General features: G+C 43.9%; 1 long non-coding RNA gene across 6 annotated transcripts in view; it reads left to right on the top strand.

Annotated features, from left to right (window-relative positions):
* The window catches only part of LOC128852729 (uncharacterized), a 106,620-nt gene that overhangs the window by 50,858 nt on the left and 33,324 nt on the right, over positions 1-22,438 (top strand). For 5 of the 6 annotated variants that reach the window (XR_008450745.1, XR_008450747.1, XR_008450742.1 and 2 more), the window contains 2 exons: positions 2,500-2,548; positions 18,995-19,219. This is a non-coding gene — a long non-coding RNA (uncharacterized LOC128852729). The remainder of the gene's footprint in view (positions 1-2,499; positions 2,549-18,994; positions 19,220-22,438) is intronic. The other variant, XR_008450744.1, reaches the window with a different exon arrangement.

Raw genomic sequence — 22,438 nt, 5'->3', positions numbered from 1 at the left:
TCTTCCTTGAAGTTCAGCTGAGAGCTTTATTGTTTTTTAGAGTAGCAGTCCTCATCGACCTTTAGGGTCCGTTCTCTTTAACCTTTGGCCACAGGAACAGATATGCTTGCAGGTACCCATAGATGTGGCGAGAGTTCCCCGCCCCAAAGAGTCCTTCAGGAAATATATCCCGATCCAGAGAAGTAATGATAAATATATTTTCCGCCTTGCTCACTGTTGAGTCTCTTGTGGGTCAGTGAGGGGTCTGCGGAACCCTTCCTATGAAATAGGTCAGGCCAGTCCCCTTTTCCTGGGCAAAGACTTGATCTAGGGAGTGCCAGGAAAAGATGTTGCAGGCTGAACATCTTAAAGCTCCCTGCAGAGGTAATTAGTGGGAGGTAATTAAATGATTACATATGGGAAGGTATGGAACATTAGTGGACCTCTGGCATGACCCAGGAAATGTCACTATTGACTTTGATGAACACTGGATCAAGCTCAATGAAAATTAATTTGATAACATGCCAGATGTGTCCAGAGAGCTTGTCCATGAAGGAGACACATTTGACCTGGGAGCACAGAAATCTTTGTGCTACACTTGCTGGAGGATCCAAAAGTGGAGGTGCTTACTCTGAATTCACTGTTGTCACAAATCCAAGAGTGTCTCTTAGATCTGACTATCTATGCAAATTTTCCCTGCTACTCTGACTGTCCAGCTGGAATTTTCATAGCATCCTAGGGAAGTTAAGTGCCAATTTCCTTTGAAAAACACAAAGAAATAAGTGGACAGTGTTCATGCATAACTCGAGTGGAAGGAACTGAAGACATTGTATCCCAAAGAGAAGGATGTGTGAAAACTTGTGGAGAGAAGGAAGACTGGTAAAACCACAAAATTGCACAGCCCTTCTGGCCTTAAGGGTGACCAGATAAAAGCTATGAAAGAGAAATAGTAGGAGGGAGTGAGTGTCCTCACATCAATGAGGCCAAGAATCAAGGGGACAGTTGGGCAAGGGGGAAAAAGTTTAGTTCAGGATCTAGGTCTTCAATTCAAAGAGGTCAAGACTTTCCAGGGAGGATGCGCTTCATTTATGAAGTGTCATGCACCCCTCTTCTGTGCACTATCTGAACACTGTGTGCTTTGCTATTCTGCAGGATGCTGCTGGAAGCTTCCATGGGATTGCACTCATAGCTATTTTCACTGTACGCAGGTATTTTAGGAGATGTAAATCAGGTACTGGGAGCTGAGAGGGAAAAATTAAATCACCTCTATATCCCTGGGGGAAGTGTGGCTCTCCAAAGGTGGTTAGGGAGTCTGTTGGCCTGTTGCTTAGCAAAACAATGTAGTGGTGTGGTTTTGTTTTTGTTTTTATTTTTCTTAAATGTCTCTGAATTGGATATAAAGTATCACAGCATGGGTCCTCTCAGAAAGGCTTTGTAGTGGGCTGAAAATCGGTATAAAGATATTCATTTTTCCCTCTCTCCCCCTGCCTGAAAATCCAAACTGTTACTGTTAGCCAGCAGGAGGGCAGACCTACTGCTCATGTAAATTGCTCTACTTCAATTGTTTGCCCTTGTTCCCTCAAGTCTGCAGATGATGCTGGTGTAACCACATAAGGATCTGTCTTCTAGCATGTGTTTGTCCCATCTGCTGTCCAGCATGTTAATTTTAATGGAAGACACACACTTGCATGGACTGTGATTTTAAGGAGGGGCCATTTTTCTTTTCAAGAGCCAACTGTGAAGCCTCGGGGGCCAGATTCTGAAAGGCAGTCAATGCCAAGATCAGGAGAAGCTGGGAACTTGGTCCTGGCGATTTCTGGCTTGTGGTCCAATATTGGCAAGACCACAGGGAAGGAAGCAAGTGTTAGGCATTTGTGTTAAAGCAGCGAAGATGTTGAATATTTTTCGGTAGCAACATTCTTGGATGGAAGGGCCAGGCTTACCAAAAAAAGGACTCAGCTGAGATAAGCCTTGAAAAATCGTCAGGGTGGGTAGAAATAGTGGGACAGGGAGCATATTTCCACCACAGCTGTCAAAAAAAAAAAAGTAAAAAAAAATATATATTTTTTTTAAAATGCAACAAGTAGAAGACAAAAGGTTTGTTTCTTCAGCGACTCCTCTTTATCTCTTCTATTTCCATAGGAGCAGAGGTATGCCAGGCAATGGTTCAAGTGATTCTTCTTACCAGCATTTGATGTATTGCAAATATTTACAAATATTAATAGCTGGGCCTGTTACATACCCAGTGATCTTGCATTTTGGGTGCAAGATTGGAAATAGCTGAGATTTTCTAAATACTCGGTCGTGCTTTTTTTTTTTTTTTAAAAAAAAAGAGCCAAACCAAAAAATAAGAAGGTATTTTCAGTGTCCTGAAACTGGGAATCTAAGTTCTGTCTCAACTATTGTTTACTTTTGTTAATATCTGCTAGGATACATTTCTTGATTATTGCTTGACCTTGCTCAAGAGGCTTATTGTGCATTTGGGTGGCAGTGTTGGTAAGTCTTCTGTTTTTGTTACAGATTTCTTGAAAACTACTGAGTTTCTGAAACTCCCATCTCTTAGAATCAGGTAAGCATATGACAGTCTCAGCTGTCCTTTTAGTTTATCTTTTCAATGTTTCTGTGTCCAAGATGAATTAAATATTAAATCAGAATAAATAGCCTGAGAACTTATTAGAAGCTTAAAATTCAGAAAGTACTCAGAATCCATGATATTATAAAATATTTTAATGACTTTCAGTGAACTTTCTGATTTTAACAGATACAATGCACTATTTTTGAGTGGTTCATATTGGAAACATCACAGGTAGGCCTCTAGTTTCTTCCAAATACTGATGGAAACTGACCTTTTATCATATTTACCTCACTGCATGATTTGAGGTCCAGGGATCTGCATCTAGGGAACTTGGGAGCAGTTGGTCAGACAATGTTTGGACAAGTGTTTAAAGCTTTTCATGAGCTGAACCTCGTCAGCCACAGTGGTAAAACTTCCACTTGACTTCAGAGGAGTTTCAATCATGTCTTGCTTCCGGGACTCGGGTTCAATCATGTACACGACTTGCACAGAAGTACCCCTCAAAACCGTGGGAGATCATGTTTCTGGGGAAGGGGCTGCACTGATATTTAGAGAAAGCAAGAGTTGTGATGAACGATGCAGGGTCATACTAGAGGCTTAGAAGGGGCACGTGGGAGATCTGCAAAGGATGGGAGGTAGATTCCAAAAAAAGAAAGACTCTGATGCAGGCATTGGAATTGGAAAGCTCCATAGACAGAAGGCAGCGGGAAGCTCACTCATCAACTAACTAATCCCTCTTCTCTGAGCTGGAGTTAACCAAGGATGGAGCTTGCCTCTTCTATCCTGCCAATTGCTTTAGAAATTTTAAGGAAACCTAAATTAAACCTGGCCTATGGTGGGTGTTCTGCCATCCCAAATCCAATTAGCCAATCATGACTTTTCACTTAATTGTAATGACTCTAATTGGATCAGAATAACAATGGGAATGATAGAAAATTACAAGAATTTATTTAGCATGTAGGGTGGAGCCTTGCAGTTGGGATTATCATTATCTCTAGCACAGGCTGTGAAATTCATTAGAGATGTAAAAACTCTATGAAAAGCCCACAATACTTTGTAAGGAGTTCTTCCACCTTCGTTTAAGCTACAGGCATCCGCATAGAAACCTATAAGAGGCGGAGTGGCCCAGTCTGCTGTTGCCGTGTATGTGTACTCTAGCCAGAAAAAATTGACTGCATGCAATGGCTGCTGTGCAGCCGGTGTGGAGGGGCTTTTGGACGAGTGAAAGGCCTGTGAATGGCCGCTGAAGTCTTTAAAATTGAGCAGAAACTTAGAGCTATGTAGAACTGAGGCCTTTTGGCAGCAGTTTTCTTTTGGACTGCCATTCAAGAGTGCAGGAATTGTAGTGAAACACAATAGCTTCAAAATATGCGTTCCTGTCTTCTTACTGGACTTGGATCACACCACCAGATGGGCTTTAAAAGTCACATCCCAGGTTATCATGACAACAATGGCAATGCACTAGAAGTAGCACAAGACTTGACACTGACAGAGATGATCTAGTAATGTCACTAACAATATAGCAACTTCCAAACAGATGTGTCAGTGGGTTGCTCAGTGTGATGTGGGAAAGATTGGACATGATTGGCACGTCCAACATTTTTTGAGCATAATTTGGAATGAGATTTTGGAGATCAAAATATACGTAAAAAGATTCAAGGATAATGGTTTCTTTTTTCTTTATTTCACTGGTTGTGGCTGGTGATGAGCAGCATAAGACAAATACAGCACTGAGCAAAACTTAGAAAAAAATGGGAGGAGAAAAGCAAGTACGACTTAAGGGACCTGCCTTCCACTACAGCATGTTTCATGATTCAGGCCACACTCCATATACACTGATGCCACTTCATATCCCAGGGATGTCTTGCAGCCTCAGTGAATGTTGATCTGGATTTGCACGACATAACAGGGTTCAGATTTTTGCCCTCTGGGAGCTGTCAATGAATGCAAAGTGTGACGTACTGCTTATCTAGCATGCACACGAGAGACCCTGCTGCAAATCAGGAATGACTTCACTAAATCCAGTGGAGCTGAACAACTATAAATGAGCAGAATGAGGCCCACGCATTATCCCAGGCTAGCACGCTATCTTTAACAGGCCCTAATGAATTCAGCTGCAAAATGTAGTCATTAATCCCAGTGGAAAGAGCAGCTCACCATTATACGACCTGGGATTTCAAGAGTTTGCTATTAATGCACCAGGCTGCTGTCCTGATGCAGAAACCTCCATGGCTGCAGGCCCAGGGGAAATGTGCATCACCCTAGATTCAGCCAAAATCCCAGCAAGTCTCTTTTGGCACTTTCTGTTCTGGGTAAGTGGAAGGGAGGAAAGACCAGGGCAATAGATGGCACACGGGACCCTGAAATTGTTTATGATGCAAATATGTTTAAAAGCACCGCATTGCCTCCACTGGGAAAAGGAGCTTAAAATTGAAGTCTAATGATAACAAATGATTGTTAATGAGTTGTCTAAACATAATAGATGGAAAGAATTAAAAGCCTAGAATAAACAGGGTTTCATTAAAGTGCAATAAAGAAACAACACAAATTTCATATCTTAGAATAAATGGGCCCTTGTGGTCTTGCTGGGAGTGGAAGGCACTGAGGTGGGTGCATGGGCTGGAGAACAAGTCTCCTCCTGTCCATGTGCCCTCCCTGGGCGTGGGGCTCCAGCGGCTGAGCACACTTGCTGGCAGGAGCAGCTTGGCAGGGGCTGCTTAGTGCTCCACTTATGCACAGCTCACGCGCTTGCCCAGCCTGCAGCACATGAGGAATTCACTGCTCCACTAGCACTCCTCAGGTGCTTGAAAGCAGGCGCTTGCTCAAGTGTCCTGCTTAAGTACCTCTCAGCACTGTCAGCACTCTAAGATGGAGAGGGAGACAGGTTTTGTTCAGAGGTGTTTATAGCCAGGGCTGGCTAACCCTGGCACTGGAAACCTCCGCGACTGCGATTCAAGCAGTCTGTGTGGCCCCTCCTTACAGCAGCAAATATCATTTGTAGGATCCATAGGACCCCCTGAGGACCTTGGGCTCTTCCTAACTGAGTCTGCAAAAGTTATCAAGAAATGCAAGTTCCAACCAGCTGTACAGCAATTTACAGATGGTTTTTGAAGGCCTTCAGAGGCTGATTTTTTTTGAGTCCACAGATAAAATTAAAGTTGAAAATCATTCCCCTAGAAAAGTGTGCTACTGAGAATGTGAAATTCTGCAGAGATTTCACAAACGGTTCATCAGAGTGTTAGATGCCAAGAGCACACACCATATTTCATCTCAGTGTGTCAGATGGTGTATTGTGGATAGATTTTAGACCAAGATTTTATTAAGGACCTGTGACGAGATGGCTGTGACTAGGTTTGTTTCCTAGACTGTCTGCATTTGACATGGTGACATTTTTATTATATGTGTGGGGTGGGAAACTTTCACATTTCAAAGTTGTTTTCAGCATTTAGAGCAGGTCCTCTGTTTCAGGTTTCATTTTAAATCATCCTTTAGACATGAACAGTATTCTACAAGCCCCTTTCGGACTCTGGGAGTTTGTTTTAGCTTTAAGAATTTTTTATTAAAAGGAAATGTGGGACAATAGACAAAACTTGAAAATATGGGGCAAAAATCATGTCAAGATTTCCTCAGGAAATATTTGTGTTTGCTTGGGTGGGTTTTTAAATTTTTTTTTAAGAAGGCCCTTTTTTCTCTAGAAATTAGAAAAAAAAATGATAAAAATCTCAAGACTATCTCTCTCCAGCCCCCATTTTCTGTTCATTGGCTTGGATATCTTGTTTATATTTCAGGAAGGATTGCATGATCAGTGGACTGTATGTGAGAGCAGGAGTTTTCGCTATGGTGACGTGTTTGTGTTTCAGAGTGTGTCCATGTCCAAGTGTAATGTACTTGTCTTTATTGATGTGCTTTATGATGGATGGATCTGACAGGTTTTTTCTCTCTGTTTGTAATGCTGTGTGGGGCTTGGCCGTACAAGGCCCCATTCCTGACAGAAACCCCAAAACATCCTCCATGTTCAGCTGGGGCTGGCTCCTGCCCACTTTATTTATACCAATTTATAATTTACTCAGTGACTTGTTTGCCTGAAGCTGCTGGGAATACTTGTGAACTGTGCAACACAAATGCAGGACAAACAAAGCCTGGAAAATCCTGGCAAGAATTAGAGCTATGCAGTGTTAGAACTTGACAGTGTTTCCCAAAGGGAAAATGGCTTTTTAGTTGCACAGGTTGTCTCTCTTTATTGATTAAAAAAAACTTAACTTTTTTTTTAAAAAAAGATCCTACCTGGAGGTTTCTTTTGAAACTGGAAAATGATTGTATGGATTTAGGATTTTTTTTTTTAAGGGAAACCTAGAAAAATTATCCTCCACTAGATCAATGAAAATAACAGTTACAACTGAAATGAGTTTCTCCATAGGTAGAAGAATATTTTTACTAATAACAGTTAGCACTGATATTATTGTTGTTACTCTTTTGCTAGTAGTATTCATGGAGGTATCTTCTTGTGTGCTCAGGATTAATGTAGAGCAGTCTGCCTTTCTGAGGGCATCTGTTCTTACAGCTGAGGCAAATGAGAATTCAGGGTCCTCTTGTACCTGTGACTTTGTCAGTACTAAGTACAGCTGTGCACCGAAAGAGAGGGGGTGAGCTTAGTACTCACAATGTCACAGGTACAAGAGGACCCTGAATTCTCATACCATTGCAGAGAAGAGGTCTGGAAGGAGGCGGTCCTTCGCTTTGACAACTGCTGCACTTTCTTTCTAGCATAGCAAGAGGAGAGGGAAAACTTCCAAACGCTTCTTGTGCAGCTGAATGACATCAAAATGCAGACTGTGTGTTCACACCTGAGCCCCTTGGAACTGCAATATTCTCAAGAAAAACTTGATCCAAGTGAATCCAGCACTCCAAATAGCTCAAACCAAACTTAGTTTGAGTAAATAAAATTATATTAAAACATTCTGACTGACTCTCATGAAGAGGTACACAAATGGCAGCTTGAGACCTGGTTTGCAGAGTCTGATGCCTGGCATCACACACAAACAAAATCCCCTTCATGATTTTCATACACAGGAATGTATGAATCCACCTGGATGTCTGTAGCTATTGAGTCTGCATCCAGAGGAGTGTCCCTTGCTGGCTGAGCAGCACATGTCATGCCTCAAGGGTCTGCACTGCGTGTGTTAATCTGACAGGGTGGACTTGTCTGGGTGTACCTAAGGTGTGCTTAAAGCAGTCTGGGTGAGTGCAGCATTGCTGGTTTAACGGCTGATGTGAAGGTCTGGGAGAAGGATAGGATTGCAGAATGGCTGAGGTGGGAAGGGACCTCTGTAGGTCATCTTGTCCAACCCTCTTGCTCAAGCAGGGCTACCCAGAGCCAATGGCCCAGGACTACGTCCAGATATCCCTGCTGGGCTCCCTGGCTGTGGTTGCAACTGCAAGGCAAGTTAAAAGGCTCAGTTAGGCAGCACTGGCCCTGTCAGTAAATCATTGTGCCATTCAGCCTTTTTTTTTTTCCTCCTGGATTGGACTCCATAGAGAATCAGACAGACTGTGCTGAGCTGGTCCCATCTGCACCCAACCTGGACAGCAGCTTTATCTTGCCTTGTAAAACTGCAGAGCTCTGTGACAAAAGAGTTAATCTCTGCCTTTGTTTCTCTTCCTCTCTCTCTTCTCTTGCAGCTGGACTGAAAGGCAAGATGCAAGCAGATCCATCAGTGTCAGCTGCTTTCAGCACATCAGCAGTTTTGGGGTTTGTCGGGGACTAGCCCATCAGCAGTCCTTCCAAACTGCAAACACGCTGCAGATAGGCCCCTCCTCTGGTGCAGCAGCCAGGCTGCCTGGGGAATTAACACCCGGACTCTGGTGCCACTGGCCGGGCCAGGGACTGGGTGATAAATGACTGTGTGAGGCATTTCCGTGGCTAGCAAAGTCCAGAGGATAGGCCGGAGCCAAGCTCCCGGGGAGGCAGCAATGAAACCATATTAATTTCTGGGCGTGCGTCCATGTGTGTCTGCGTGTCTGCACTCTCTGAAATAATACACTTGACACACACACACACACTTCACTTTCAAAACACAGAGTAACACGGAAGAGGAGTGAGAGAGAGAAAACAGTCTGATTGACAGGTTAATGAAGCAGTTCATAATAGCAATGTATATTATAACCTTAGAAACAGCTTGTAAATACCCAGTTGCTTTACACGTATAAACACACTCCCATGGCTAGGTCTGCGTATATATATTTGCCTGCATATGAAATATGTGTGTCTGTGTATATATGATTCTGAAAGACGCAGGAATGTGAAACCAATGTTCTGTGGTGAAACAAAAGAATAAACAGGAGGTGGAAAAAATAATTTTGCTTAGCAGCCTTATATACGCTCTGCCTTTTATTTTACTCTTAGAGTGGTACTTAGGAGCACACATCTCACTGACTTACGCTCGTAAGTCCTCTTGGTTCTCTTGAAACTCCACCTGTGGTGTGGTTTTGTTTGGTTTTTTCTTTAATTCCAGGGTCTTGGACAGAGCAGATTCAACCCATTCATGCAAGACTGGGAAGTTACGTTAGCATGAAGAAAGTGCAGTTAGAACCCACATGTAATCCAGGGTTTTGACTAACTCCTCATCATATTGGTATGTCACTTTGAAAAGCTAGATGTATCTTTTGCTAGGCAGGAAGCTAGATGTCTTTGCTTCTGCATTGTGTGTATCCATGGGAATTTCCCGATGTACTCTGGACTAGGGCAATGACTTACATAACAATCCTTTCTCTCTTTTGTGGAACTTAATAGCAAATATAAATAGCAACATATTGTGCTCTTGTGGATGGACAACAACCCCAGGAGCCAAAAAAGCAAATTCAGCATGACTTAAGGACCTTTAATTTTTCATTACATGACTCTGCTTTTACTTGTAAGCCTCAATTTTACAGTAAGATATTTCCCCCAAGTTCTTTTCCTAGCTTCTCTTAGAGAAAAGGAGAGGAAGATTAAGAGATTTCTCATACACATGAAAGAGAGTTAAATAAAAGGCAAGTGATATTTCTAAGTGTCATGACTGTGGATAAAAAAATTCAAAGATCCAAGTGTACTGGGGAGGATTAGAACTGAAGGTTAATAGAACTCAATCTATGCAAACTTCACACTGAAGTTTGACTCAGACTGGAACTCTTACAAAAATCCTTAGCAAAGTCCATTCTAAGAGTGAAGTTCCTGGCCTCAGGTCTTCTGGAAAGAGTTGTGCCAGGTATTTTCTCTCCTAACATGAATTCCAAGATAAAAGCACTTAAAAGGTGGGGATGTGTGCAGAGACTGCTGATGTGACATATGTGGCACCATGCAAAGAACATAGATAACATGGGCAATGTGCAAATGACCATACTTGTGAGTCTCCAGCCACAAATGCTTGTACGATAGCAGCAAAGGATCCTTTTATTACAGGGCAACTAGTGCTGTCTTGGTCCAGCTCTTGAACAGAGTTCTTGGTGATCTTGTGGTCTGAGGCTCTTACAGGCAAAACAGTCAAGCCAAGTATTTCTGCATTAATCTTATGATTATGGAACAGAGGTGACTTGTCCCTGATCAGATGTAAACCTGGGAGTGGGACTCGGATCTCCAGCACCGTAAGCTCATTCTTTCCAGTTTTGTCTGGCTAAAAAAAAGGAAATCTGGCTGAACATTTGCACAGAAGCAAATAGCTGTATATCTTAGCCTTTAGGAGCATCATAGCTCTGTAACTGGGTATCAGTTTTGGGTACAATTTGAACTGCTGTCTAAGAATACCACTCTGACTAGTATCCCCTGTCCTTCTCTAAGCTCCCTCTTCCTCTCTCCTCTAGGATTAGGATCTGTAGTTCCACAAGCGTTTTAACCCCTCTTAATAAGATGAAGGAGAACAAATTGACCTAAGCCAGGATGGGAGGAAACTGAAGTCTGACAGAAGTTCAGTTTGTAGCCTAGACAACAAGTGTCCTTGCATCAGGGACTTGCCCTTAATTCTCCACCAGGGACAACTTGTCAGGATGGAGCAGTCTGATGCTGCTTGTGCAATTCTCTACCCTACCCTGGAGAGTACAGTAGTAGGTGGGGAGCTGTAGGTTGAGGGATGGGAGCTGGCGAAGTCTCTGTCTCTGGTGGTAAGGAGGAGAGGGCTACAGGCAGCAGTCAAGCTGCTGTCAACTCTGCTGAGAGCAGGAGCTGGGCATGGGTGAATCCAAATATCCGTATTGCATGGATGCTGGCTGGAAATGTGTGGCTGCTTTTGTGATATTCATGATCATCAGAAAATTAATTATTCCATTCACTAAGCTCTCTGAGCTGGGAGGATTACCTCTCAATACCTGGAGCTCCTCAAGGGGGTGGTGTGTGTACGTGAGCATGTGTCTGCATGCCTGCTTTCTGAGAGGGTGGTATGTTTTGGATGGACATAGATGTGTACAGATGAGAGACTATGTATGACTATAGGCATAGAGAAGGGGTTGCATAAGTGATGCAGAATAAGGAGGATGCCTTGCTCTGTATGTCTGTCAGAGAGGGTGCCCTTAGGCATACTTAGTGGCTTTGTTTGCATACCAGAGAGAGGAATATTTTCCTCCAGGTAAGGTGAGCTGTATGCAGGAAGCAGAGGGTGCAGGGTCTTGGTAGGTGGCAATGCTTTCCTTGTTTTTACCTTGATGTGTGTGAGAGGTGTACACAAGGCCTGGGCCACGTCCTCATGCTTTTTAGATCTGCCTTCAGAAAGGCTGATGTGTGTTTGATGCAAGACTAAATCTGTCTGTGGTTTCCCATATACTTGTGCTGAGAACAGGGAAAAATATAGTGTGCGTACACTGGGTATTTTAAAACTGCGTATGTGATGGAAGATGTGTCAGGTGGCATCACAATAGTCCCTGTGATTTTGGATGCATTTGATTTTGACAATGGCTCTCCTTACACACAGCTCTGTTTCTGGCCTTCCTGCTTTGACAGATGATCAATCCGTTGGTGACTTACACTAGCAAATAAGCAGAATCAAGTCTTGCGATATTTAGAAATACAACTTTCTTATCCCAATCCAAAAACTTTCCCGGGATCCTCTAAGTCACAGCAGATCTTATCCCCTGTGTAAATGTACTGTCTGTATATGTGCTGGGGCTAGGTTTTTCCAACCGCAACAGCAAGGAGTGATCTTTCCTGGAAAGCAGAACTACTTAATTGTGGCTTGACTCTGAGAGTGCCCTGATTGGCTCTGCTAGGCAGCACAGCGCTGAGTTTCAAGCTCGGGGTATTCTTGGAAATTCATATTATTAATTGAAACCTTATTAATGGCAAACACAGTATGACATTTTACATGGTTTAGTTATGTTCTGTGAGTCATTGGTACAACGCAGCTTCAGCCACAAGGCAAGGAAGCTCCTGCCGTAACAGATAACAGAGAAGCTATAACAGCTCAGTTCCCACTAACTGTTCCTGGGGCGACAGGGACAGGCCTTGCAAATGTTTGATCATCTCCTCTCTGGTGGTCGCTCTCCCTGAGGTTAGGGGAAGTCTCAGAGGAAGGCAGACTTAGTCACTGAGGTAATAAACGTTCTGGTTTATTAATAGTGGGCTTGAGAACTTTGGCTTCTTTGAATGTCTATTATGCCCTTTAAAATAAAAAGGCCTTGAAGTGAGCAAACTACTGACATCACACTGGAAGTCAGTAGTGCCATGTCTAGAGCAGGAGATGTGATATTGCTCTAGATAATGAAATTTTGGGTGCTGGACTGTGGCTGGGTTCTCTACAGTAATGCTTGAGTTCCATTCTCCTGTGTTTGAGACTTGGGTCAGTTTGGTTTATATGGCAGTGGGGGAAAGCATGTGTGTTTGGAAGAAAATTAACTATTGCTTTTAATAACCTGCCAAAAAAGTCCCTTTCCTCTGCCTAACTTCATAGGTGGACAGTGCCATATATCTAAAAATGAGAATGAGATTCTTGTTGAAACAAGAACAGAGCAAGCATCTACGTTTTTAAACATTTTTAATCAAAGTGCCATTGTCTAGTCATTGTGTGGATGTGGCTGCTGTGTCCACCTAGTCCATGAAGGATGCGTCTTCTTCAAGCAGATTTCCAAAAATCATCAACTAGAGTTGTGTTTGTCATTCTTATGGCTATAGGCACAGGCAAAACAGATATGCTGCTAAGAGTGGCATTCTTATAAGCCACAGCCAGGGATCTGCAGTCTCTTTTGTCTGGGAATAAACACAATTATTCAAAACTCCCAAGTATCTGTATCAATCCTCCTGGTCTCCTTTTTCCCACTGTTATATGGGCAACCGTGGGGTACATCGAGAGTACTTGAACTCAGCATCGTCACTGGTAGTGTTTGCTGATGTTGCTGAAGTTGCTTAGGAAGGCACTTATTCTTTACGAGCTCTGCTTTGGCCCTCAGGAAGGGAGGTGAGAGTTCGGAGACTTTTCCTGTCAAAGCTTGGCCTTGGGTTGGGAAATCCACCCTTTGGGATGGAAGAAGCAAGGGAGGTGATGGTGGGAAGCCACCCACCATCTGGGTTTGTAGAAATAGCAATATGTCCTCCCCCTCCACAAGGGAAAGCTCAGTTGTGGGCGCCAGCTGGACTGTTCCTTGTCTGGCACAGCCAAGAGGGGCTTATGGAGCGAAGCATCTGCACAGACTGATGGGAACTTTCCTTGAGGACCTCCACAGATCTGTTAGATCTATAGACCTGTGGGACACATCCACTGCAAGTATTAGCTTCATCAATGTCTGGAGCTGACTATGACTGAAGTCTTTCTGCAACTACTGATAGCTGCACAAGGAAATATAGACAGCAGAACTCCTCTGCACTACCTTGTCCAACCGCAGAATTATTTCCACATAGGCATTGCAAGCACTGGGAAATTATAGGCCAAGCGCTTGAACTCTTCCACCCTGGTTTAGCAAGAGCCCTACAGCTGTGGATTGTCTGATGCCAGCAAATAAACCAGATGGATGACATGGATGGAATCAGGCCAAGCTTGGATGGAGAGCACAGTGTGCCCTCCTGTCTTGATGGCCTTCTGGAAGATGAAGTAGCGCAAGCTGGAAAGATCCTTCAGCTGCAAAGCTCCCTGTGTTGAGGTAATGGGAAACAGGATCTACTGGTTTTTGTGGGGCTTCAGCTGTGGCTGGTGAGATCTCCTCTAATCCTGCAGGATGAGAAGTGGTGCCCTGGACACCTGTAGGAAAGTGGAATATTTCCAGGCTCCATTGGAGAGAAGAATCCAGATCTGCAGTTTTAGAAAGCAGTGGTCTTGGGAAGAAAAATCCAGCAGTCATAGTAAGAGGTATAGATCATATGCATACTGAAAGATATAACAGCAATTGCCAATTCTGGTTAGCAGGTTTCAGGAAGATGAAGCCCACCCAGTCTGCAAAGGACATTGATCGGTCAGTGATGCTGGGCAACATATGCTGCTTTTGCATGGGGCCAGACCTGGTTGTTCCTCCAGCACTTCATGACTATGATTTGTTACCCAGTGATGGCAAGGCATAAAACTCAGATCAGCCTCTCACTGTGCTAGGTGTTGTGTATGCAAGTCTAACGAGATCACATCCAAAAAGAGCTTTCTCCCATGATTAACAGGGCATCATTTTATGGGTGGGCTGTCACAAAAGGCTGTGATAAAACCACAAGTGCTTCACTTTACCAGCTGTCCAGGGTCTTCAGAACCTGACTTCCTTCAAAGGCTGAGGTAAGGAAACCTACTTTTGTCTCTGAATCTTCCCATTGACCATTTAGGCACTCAAGCTTGGCGCTCCCAAATGACGAGTGGGCTCAATGACTCGTGGATTTCTTGAGTTTTGAGACTACAGAAAACACACCATGACTTTGTATGAATAGAAGATTCACCTTTTATGACACTTGGAATCCATGTCAGTGCTGAGATAACTTGGCTCCGTCATAGTCTTATGCCTTACCCCAATGACTGGCTTTCCTTTTAGCAGACTAGTTGAAATATTTCAAAAGGTAGGGGCAGTGTGTGCAGCACTTAAAGGATGCCTACAGCATGCTTCAGGGTACTTTGAGTTGGGGTATTCCAGCTTTACCAGGAGATGAGTCTCTCACCACCATGCAACACAAGCTGCCCGAGCCTGTCTCTAAACAAAGGCTTGAACCTCAGTTCAATGCCTCTTCATGCCAGGTCAAGCTGCGTGCAAGTCTGTTTTGGAAGGGCTTACTGAACACGCCCCTCAGTGTCCTGGAAAATCAGCCGTGCCGGTAACAGGTACTGTCCAGACACATTACATTGTGTTTATGGGGTTCAGTGTGGGGGGGTGGATCCAAGATCTGCTTGCCAGGCTGGTTATAGCTGTGGGGGAGCATACCCTTTCTAGGTGTGATCCCCACCTCTGCCATTTGTCCTTCTTTCTCTATCCTGCCATCCCTGAAGCAGCCTGGATTGGTTATGGCCCACATGTTACAGTGGCCAACCTGCAAAGAGAGAGCCAGAGAAAGTTAATGTGGAGTTCTGGTCTACTCCCAGGATGCATTTGGGCCACAGCCCATAATGATATGTATAATTGCAAAGGCCTGCCAAAAAAAGCAGGCTGGATTTAATTGAGTCAACACACTGCTATTAATAATAAAATGGCAGAGACTTTGCTATTAATCACTTGTGCTGGCTTTATCACAGGCAGTCTCGGCTATCTGGCTACCAAACAAGACCTTTAAAAAAAAATGGTGCAGTGGAAAACTTACTAGTGGGAATACACCTGCTAACAAAATAAACCTTGTAAACAACATGTTCCTTGCAGAAGAATGTACTTTGTAAAGGGGCAGGCTGTATGGGAGGTAAATGGGCTTATATAAAATGCCCGTGTCCTGCAGCAAAGTCCTCCTTTTTATAGGAATAGATCACTGGAGGATGCACTTGGCAAACGGTGCATCTTTAGAAAAGGTTATACTTGATAAAGGACTTTGCATGGGGGGCAGGAATTCAGGGAGAAATTAATCCTCCAAAGAGAAGTGAAATTGCTGCAGGAATATAGCACAGTTCAGAGAGGAATGCATCTGTTACTAGTAAGTGGAAAACGCTGTATCCACTGAGGTACTGAACAAAAACAGAAATGCAAAATAAATATTGTCTGACATCTAAATTGCCCTCCTTGTACAGGGCCAGATAAACTCTAGTATATTGGGGTGGATTGCTGTATGTGGAGCTCTGTACCTCAAAGTGCACGCTGCCAGCACTGCATGCAGTACTATTGAAGGAGTAAGGTCTGAGGGGCCACTGAGTCTTTCCTGTGACATGACTTGGCCATGCCCTGAGGTGGAGGAAGGGCTTGAATTGGGCCCCAGCTCTTCCACACATGCACCATATTTGCTTACAGGAGCTGGTGGTGTTCCCTGTGGCGTTCACAGTGGACTGCACCCCGGTGCCTGGGATTGGTACTGTTTCCTCATAGCAGTGCAGTAAGAGCATACTGTGCTTTTAAAAGCCTCCCCCGTCTGAGATTGTTATCATAGCAAATACGGTATTGGCAGTCTTTGCTTTTGCTTCTGAATACAGCTGCCTGCTATGACTATGCCTGGGAAGGGACCATCTAGCAAATAGGTCTGAAAGCCAGGAGGAAGAGAATAAGCTTGAAAACAGTGCTTCTGAAGAGGGAACACAATGTGTCTGTCGGCAGAGCCAAAGACTGTAGAACAGGTAGAAAAACATACAAACCAGATATATTATGTGGCTTTTTAGTGTTAGAGGCTGTGAGGCTTAAAAAAAGAACTCTTCCAGCAGACAGTTGAAAGCAGAGAATTTCCTGCCTTGCGTATCCAAGAATGCCAAAGGAATTCTCTTCTCTTGTGAGTTTTCCTGCACAAAGGGGACACATTTTCTGTGTGCCAATGCAAAAAGTCTGTGTGCATCTTGCACCAAGTAGTCAAATAAAATGAATTATTTAACAAGCTAAAAGGCCTCCCTCTCTCCGCTATGAATTAACAAGGTCTGTAAAAGGATGCAAAAGTTATCCCTCAGAAAGAAAGAGAAAAAAAGAAAAGATAAAAAACAACCACACAAAATCCCAGAAAAAAATATCCACTTCCTGTTGTTTTCCTTTCCTCTGTTTAAAGTGAGTGTCTTATCCTCAGAGAAATTCACTTCATTGTTAGAAATAGCCAAAATTGGCTGGCAACTAGTAAAGATGCCAAGAATTTGCACCTTGCTCTGTGACCTAAAGCAAAAATGACATGAACATTGACAAATTTGACAAGGAAATTTGTGCAAAAAACAACTTCTATTTGGCTAGCCAAGCAGCAAATATGTCGGATGATATGCTTTATTAAGCAATCCATTTTTCAGCAATAGCTGCACCATCTGCAAAGGTTAGTGTGCATCAGGCTTTCCACAGAATTTCATCTGCGTCTGCAGCTAGGTGCAACACACGACCACATTTTTCATGTACATACAATTTTGGATGCAAATAGAATACTTGATGAAAGAGGTGACCTTCCGGACTGACTTCCCCCATGCAGTAAAGTCATAGGCACAAAAGCAGCTGAGAGAAACGTATCTCTGCCTAGAGGGAGGGGGGAGCAAGAGAGAGGAAGGAGAGGAATAAAAGAGAGAAATAAAAAGAAGAGGAAACTTTAGAAAAAATAGTTTCCCAAAGAAACGGTTTGGCACATCATATAGCAAAGATTGCACTCGTACCAGTCAAAGGGGAACAGAAGCTGTTAAGCCGGGTGGCTGTGGTTTTCTTCTCTCTAGTACCCATCTTTCCATCTTCTAGTTTTTGTCTTGTTATCTTGTGTAGTTCCTGCTACTACACTGTGTAAACATCATTGTCTTTCATTGCTCCTTCTACCACAGTTTGCATTCCAGACTTGTCATCTCTTAGGGATGGGCCATTTACCCCCTTGCTATTATGGCCCCTACCTAGGGCTGATGGGTCTCCTTCCAAACATTTTTGGCTATATAGGGTGTATTTTCAAAACCCAAGGAGGGGAAGCATTGCTTTCAAATGTTAGTTTGATGTTTCTATTTTCTGCCTATATTTTTTTTAAGCTGTGATGATCCTGTCATTGTATTTTCCCATCTTGTTTTCTAGTGGATGGGTATGGCTGTTTCATGTCCTGCCTGCCCCACATTAGGTGGAATCAACTCTTCTCTAGTTCCCAGTCTTCTTTCCCAAGTGTATGCTGTACACATGGCTCCCTACGCCTCATTGATGGTTGCTGGTTATAAATTCATGTTCTCAATCCCTGCTCCACTTAGATGAAGTTGGATGCTATCCCAGTGCCTTGCAACTGTCCCTGGTCCAGTGGAAAGTTTAATCTGCCAGTTCATGGCATCTCATCCTATGGGGACAGTTCAATTCTGTGCAGCTCCACACTGCACAGAGTGAAGCTCATTAGTAGGACATGGTAGTGTTTGATGACACTGTGGTCCAAGAAGGCCTCATTAGGCACAAAATGTTTGTTGTGGCTCTCTGAGATTTCCTAGTAACTTAAGGAATTCATACATAGTTACCATGGGGGCACAGACGAAATGGGGAGAAAAGATGCACTCTCCAAGGGCCATGTCCCATCTATATCTTTTGGAGGAGCAGATATCAGACAAAGCCTTTGACTCCTTTTTATGTAGCCTTGGATCCTTGACACAAAGATACAGATGGGACCGGCTGGGCCTGGCAGGCACACTCTCTCCTGGTTGGCTGCTAAGTGGTGTTAAGTGATGAATGTTAAACTTAACAAGGGGACTTACAGATTTACGTAAGGGTTTTACTGCCTGCCAGCTATAAATGATGGAACAGCTTTGATCTTTAGGGGGATCAGTACTGGAAGTGATTTAAACTAAAGTTAATAAAACTGCTTAAAACTATACTCTGCAGTCCCACAGGATGAAGAAGCCCTAGTGGTCACTTGACTGCTCTAAGTAAAAATTGTTCACATTTATGAAGGAGATCAAATCCCATTGGCATTAACTATGTTTCCAGATGAATAATAAATGGTACCTTCCAAGAGTTGTACAAGTCCTTCCCTACGTGCGCTGCAGGTCGTGCAGTCTGCTTGGTCCAGCCACCTGTTATCCACAGATGCAAAAAAATGGTGGACTCCTGGTGTTTCCATGGGCTTTTCTCTTTTTCTCTCCACTTCATAAGCTCTACACCAGCTCTGACCCTTTACCATTTTGTAGCATGTCACAAGCTAATGTTGATACTTTTTTATTTTGCCAGCAAGCAAAACTCTTGATGTGTTCTGTCTTCAGAATTAGCTGGCTAGTGGTGATGAGTAAATGCTATAAACATAACAAATTTACTGGCTTCGTGGTGGGCTTTGCCACTCATGACCTCTAGAAAGGAGACATCGCATTATAAGTTTTATTAATGTCCTGCAATGTCATCTTCCATCCCAATACATCCTAAGAAATTTCCTCACAAAGATGAAAAAACTCATTTTTAATGGAGTGTCTATTTTATGTCTTGCAGGAATTGCAGCTGCCCCCTAGAAAATAATCACAGGTATTTCCACTGGACATTCCTGTAACGTCCCAAGATGAGACAGCATGAGCTGTGGTGGGCGCGGTGCTCAGATGCTGGTGTAAACAGCAGTTGTGTAACCTGTGCTGATCTAGGTGAGGAAGTGGCTCTTCTGTAACTATCAGAGAAGTTACTGGGATTTATTGGCATCCGTATATCAGCCCAGCTCATTAGGTAAGTGAGATCGAATTCCATCAGTTAATCATGGTCACAGCTATGAAGCAAACAGGCCTTCCCAGAGTGCCCAGGATCATACCGTCAGCCAGAGTCACTAAGCTCTCCCTCCAAGGGCACACACGAATGGAACTCATCCTGCTATTGCAATAGTGTTTTCTAATTCTCCTGCCATTTCCTAGAAGCTCTTTAACAACTACCAGAATGCCTTCTGTCTGCAGTAACAAAACAAGTTGCCTTTCAAGGGCCTCTCTAGAAAGCAGTGATTGGCAGCCACTGAAATTGAATTAGTATTAAGTCACCACTGACAGAAAAAAAGTATTTTTTGTTTTCCATTTCAACCCGATGCACTGTTAGTGATGAAACTCCACAATGATGATTTGATGGGGCTATGATCTTGGCAAAATACAGAAAGAGATGGACTGCTTAAGGTGATTCATTAGGAAATTCTGAATTTTAAAGATAGTCAAGTCTGGGATGGGGTTTACTCTGTGAAGGAGCCAGCTGAAAGCTGCCCTGCTTGGGAGGAAGTTAAATGAACGTCTTGTTACTTGTACCTTGGTACATAATTGCCTCTTGCAGAGTTTGCTTTTTTTTTTCCGGAACTACAGTCTCTGTTGGAGACAGGTTATGGGCTTAGACAGACCACTGGCTGGACAGCCTGGTATTTCCTGCATTCTTACTTCCACAGATCCTCTAATAGGCCTGCAGCCTGGCTTTGTCCTGCTATTGTGTCTCACTGTGAGGATGGTCTATGTCTGAGATTGTCGTGGGATTTCTACAGACAGCTTCTAGTGGTGTTTCCAGAGCCCCCCAATATGCTCCTCACTCTGCCGTAACATTTTCTAAACCCCCTGGGGTTGAGGGTCATCTCTCACTTCACATGGGATAAATTGATGATGACATAATGAAATCAGTCATGATGAAATGGCTCCGTTTTGATTACAATGAGAGGGAATCTTGGATCTGTGTTTCTGTTGTGTCTTATGAGCTGTTCTTACACCACAGTGGTGTTTTGGCAAATATTTCCAATGGTATTTTGAAGCCTATCCTGTCACATCAACTTGCCGCTCAATTCAGCAAACTGTTTTCAGAGGTTTTCTGTGTGTTTCCAGAGAAGTTCTTTGTGTTGTGTCTTGTAGAAGCCTGCACATTCACTGTGGCTGGATTTTTGCGGGGCCACAGCTGTTGTCTTAGAAAACAAGAGAAGTGGTACACATACTGAAAGGTACACTGTGGCTGGCTGGAATTTGTTCCTCACCCATCCGTCAGTGTGGATGAAAAAGCACTTTGGAAGCATTACTGGATTTATGGTCATTTATTTGTGGCTCCTAATGTCTGTTTTTCCCTGTCCGGCTTTGTCTGACTAAGGGTTAGTTCTCAGTAGCTTTCTCACTCCCTTGAAAAGGATGCTGTATGTCCCAGGAAGTCCAGGGGAATCAGGCACATGATACCCTGAGACTCCTTTGAACCCAATCTGCTCTCAGATTGTTTCTGCTGCCTGGTATCTTGCCCTTGCTGCAGCATGGCTGTAGAGTACTACTCAGACAGGATAAACCAATGGGTATCTGCAGATTTACACCACTAGAAGACCGGGGCCAGGGTGATTAAAGACCAGAGACCCTACAACAAAGTGTCTTTAAAAGAAACCACAGGCAGGTATTTCAGCCTAGTTAGCTGGGCATTCAATTATGGCTTTTTCTACAGAGTAAAACCAGTTTTTCCAAAGGACACTGGTAGCAGCGTCTTAAGAAAGGAGTTGTGGCCCCTCCCCAGTGACCTTTCCTTGTCAAATGCTACATGCTGTGATGTTCCTACACAATAGAGAACACTCTGGTCTCTGTGTACTTGGCAAAGGAAGAAATGGCTTTTTTAATCTCATTGCATGAATTATTGGCAAAACGTTTGAAGTGGCTCCAAGATTTCTCTCTGACTGACTTGCATTTTCTCAGGAGATTTGTGTAGTTTGGGAGTTTGGAACGTGTAACTGAGTAACTTGGAGAAAGCATTTGCTACCTTTTGAAAAGCTGCTGTGTCCTTGCAGAAAACCACTTCATCTGCTGCATCAACATCCCTTTAAAGAGGACAAGCCTTGTTGAGCGTGACGTTCTGTGTCCCCTCGAAGGATATTCACCTCTTCTGCTACCCTGCCTGGCTCTGGGTGTGGGTATTACTGAGAGGCAGTGCCTCCTGGAGACACTACTGTGGCTTTGATCCCAGCCAAGCTGTGGACACGGGAGAAGGGCTCTGCCGTGCCAGGCCTTGGGCAAACATAAGCATGCACCAACACTTGTCCTGAAGAGTCTACTGAGACGGGGCATAGAAACACAGGCAGCAGCATGGGATCGTGTATAAAGGAAGTGCCAGAGTTGCAATTACGTTCTGTGCTCCTGCTACTGCAGCCTTGTCAGCCCTGAGGTATGGAGAAGGCCGGTTCGTGTTGGTGCCTAGCCCTTTTCTCTTTGTGTACTGCCACCCTGGCTCGGTAGTGTGGCTCTGCCAGGGACCAGATATTGCTCCTGGAATCCATTGCAGACCACATACATCCCCTTTGCTGGAGCATCCCTCTGGCTTCCTGCTGACCAGAGCAAGCTAGCAAACAATTGTCACCTTTCAGGGATAGCCACCTTCTCTCCTTCAGTGCTAGGCTTTTTTTTTTGTAAGATCAAAGTGGTGGAAGTGTGCCAGAAACTGCCACACTGCTGCTGAGGAGACTGACGGGGAGTGACAGAGCCTGAAACTGTCTGGCAGATTGTTTATTTAATAGGGGAAAATGTTTTCCTGACACTGTAGAGCACTTTGAATCGCAAACGATGTCAATAACACACGTTCACCTGTTCCTACCATGGAGTTCTTCTCCCTCCTATGTTGTCGCTTTACTAGGAGTCTCCATTAGTGCCCAGACCACCACCAACCAAATGCCACAAGCGCATGGCTGATTTGCCAATCAGGGCCAGCAGCACAAGAGTGACCATGCTGCAGGGGCAGTGATCCCTGCAGAGCCACCAGGGAGGCAGCTCTGGGAGAAGAGCAGAGGAGATCACAATGATTTCTTTCTTCACCATGCTTCCCTCTGCCCCTCCAGCCTGCCCTGGTGGCCAGCCTGGCCTCTAAGTCCTCCCTTCAACTTCGATTCCCTGAGTCTGCAAAGTGGAAAATGAATTGGATCTGAGCCATGTGCTAGCCTGCTGTCACCTGGTGTCATTTTTATTTTTCAGG

Source organism: Cuculus canorus, chromosome 7 (assembly GCF_017976375.1).
Source record: "Cuculus canorus isolate bCucCan1 chromosome 7, bCucCan1.pri, whole genome shotgun sequence".
Classification (NCBI taxonomy): Eukaryota; Metazoa; Chordata; class Aves; order Cuculiformes; family Cuculidae; genus Cuculus; species Cuculus canorus.
This window is presented reverse-complemented; position numbering and strand designations above follow the sequence as displayed.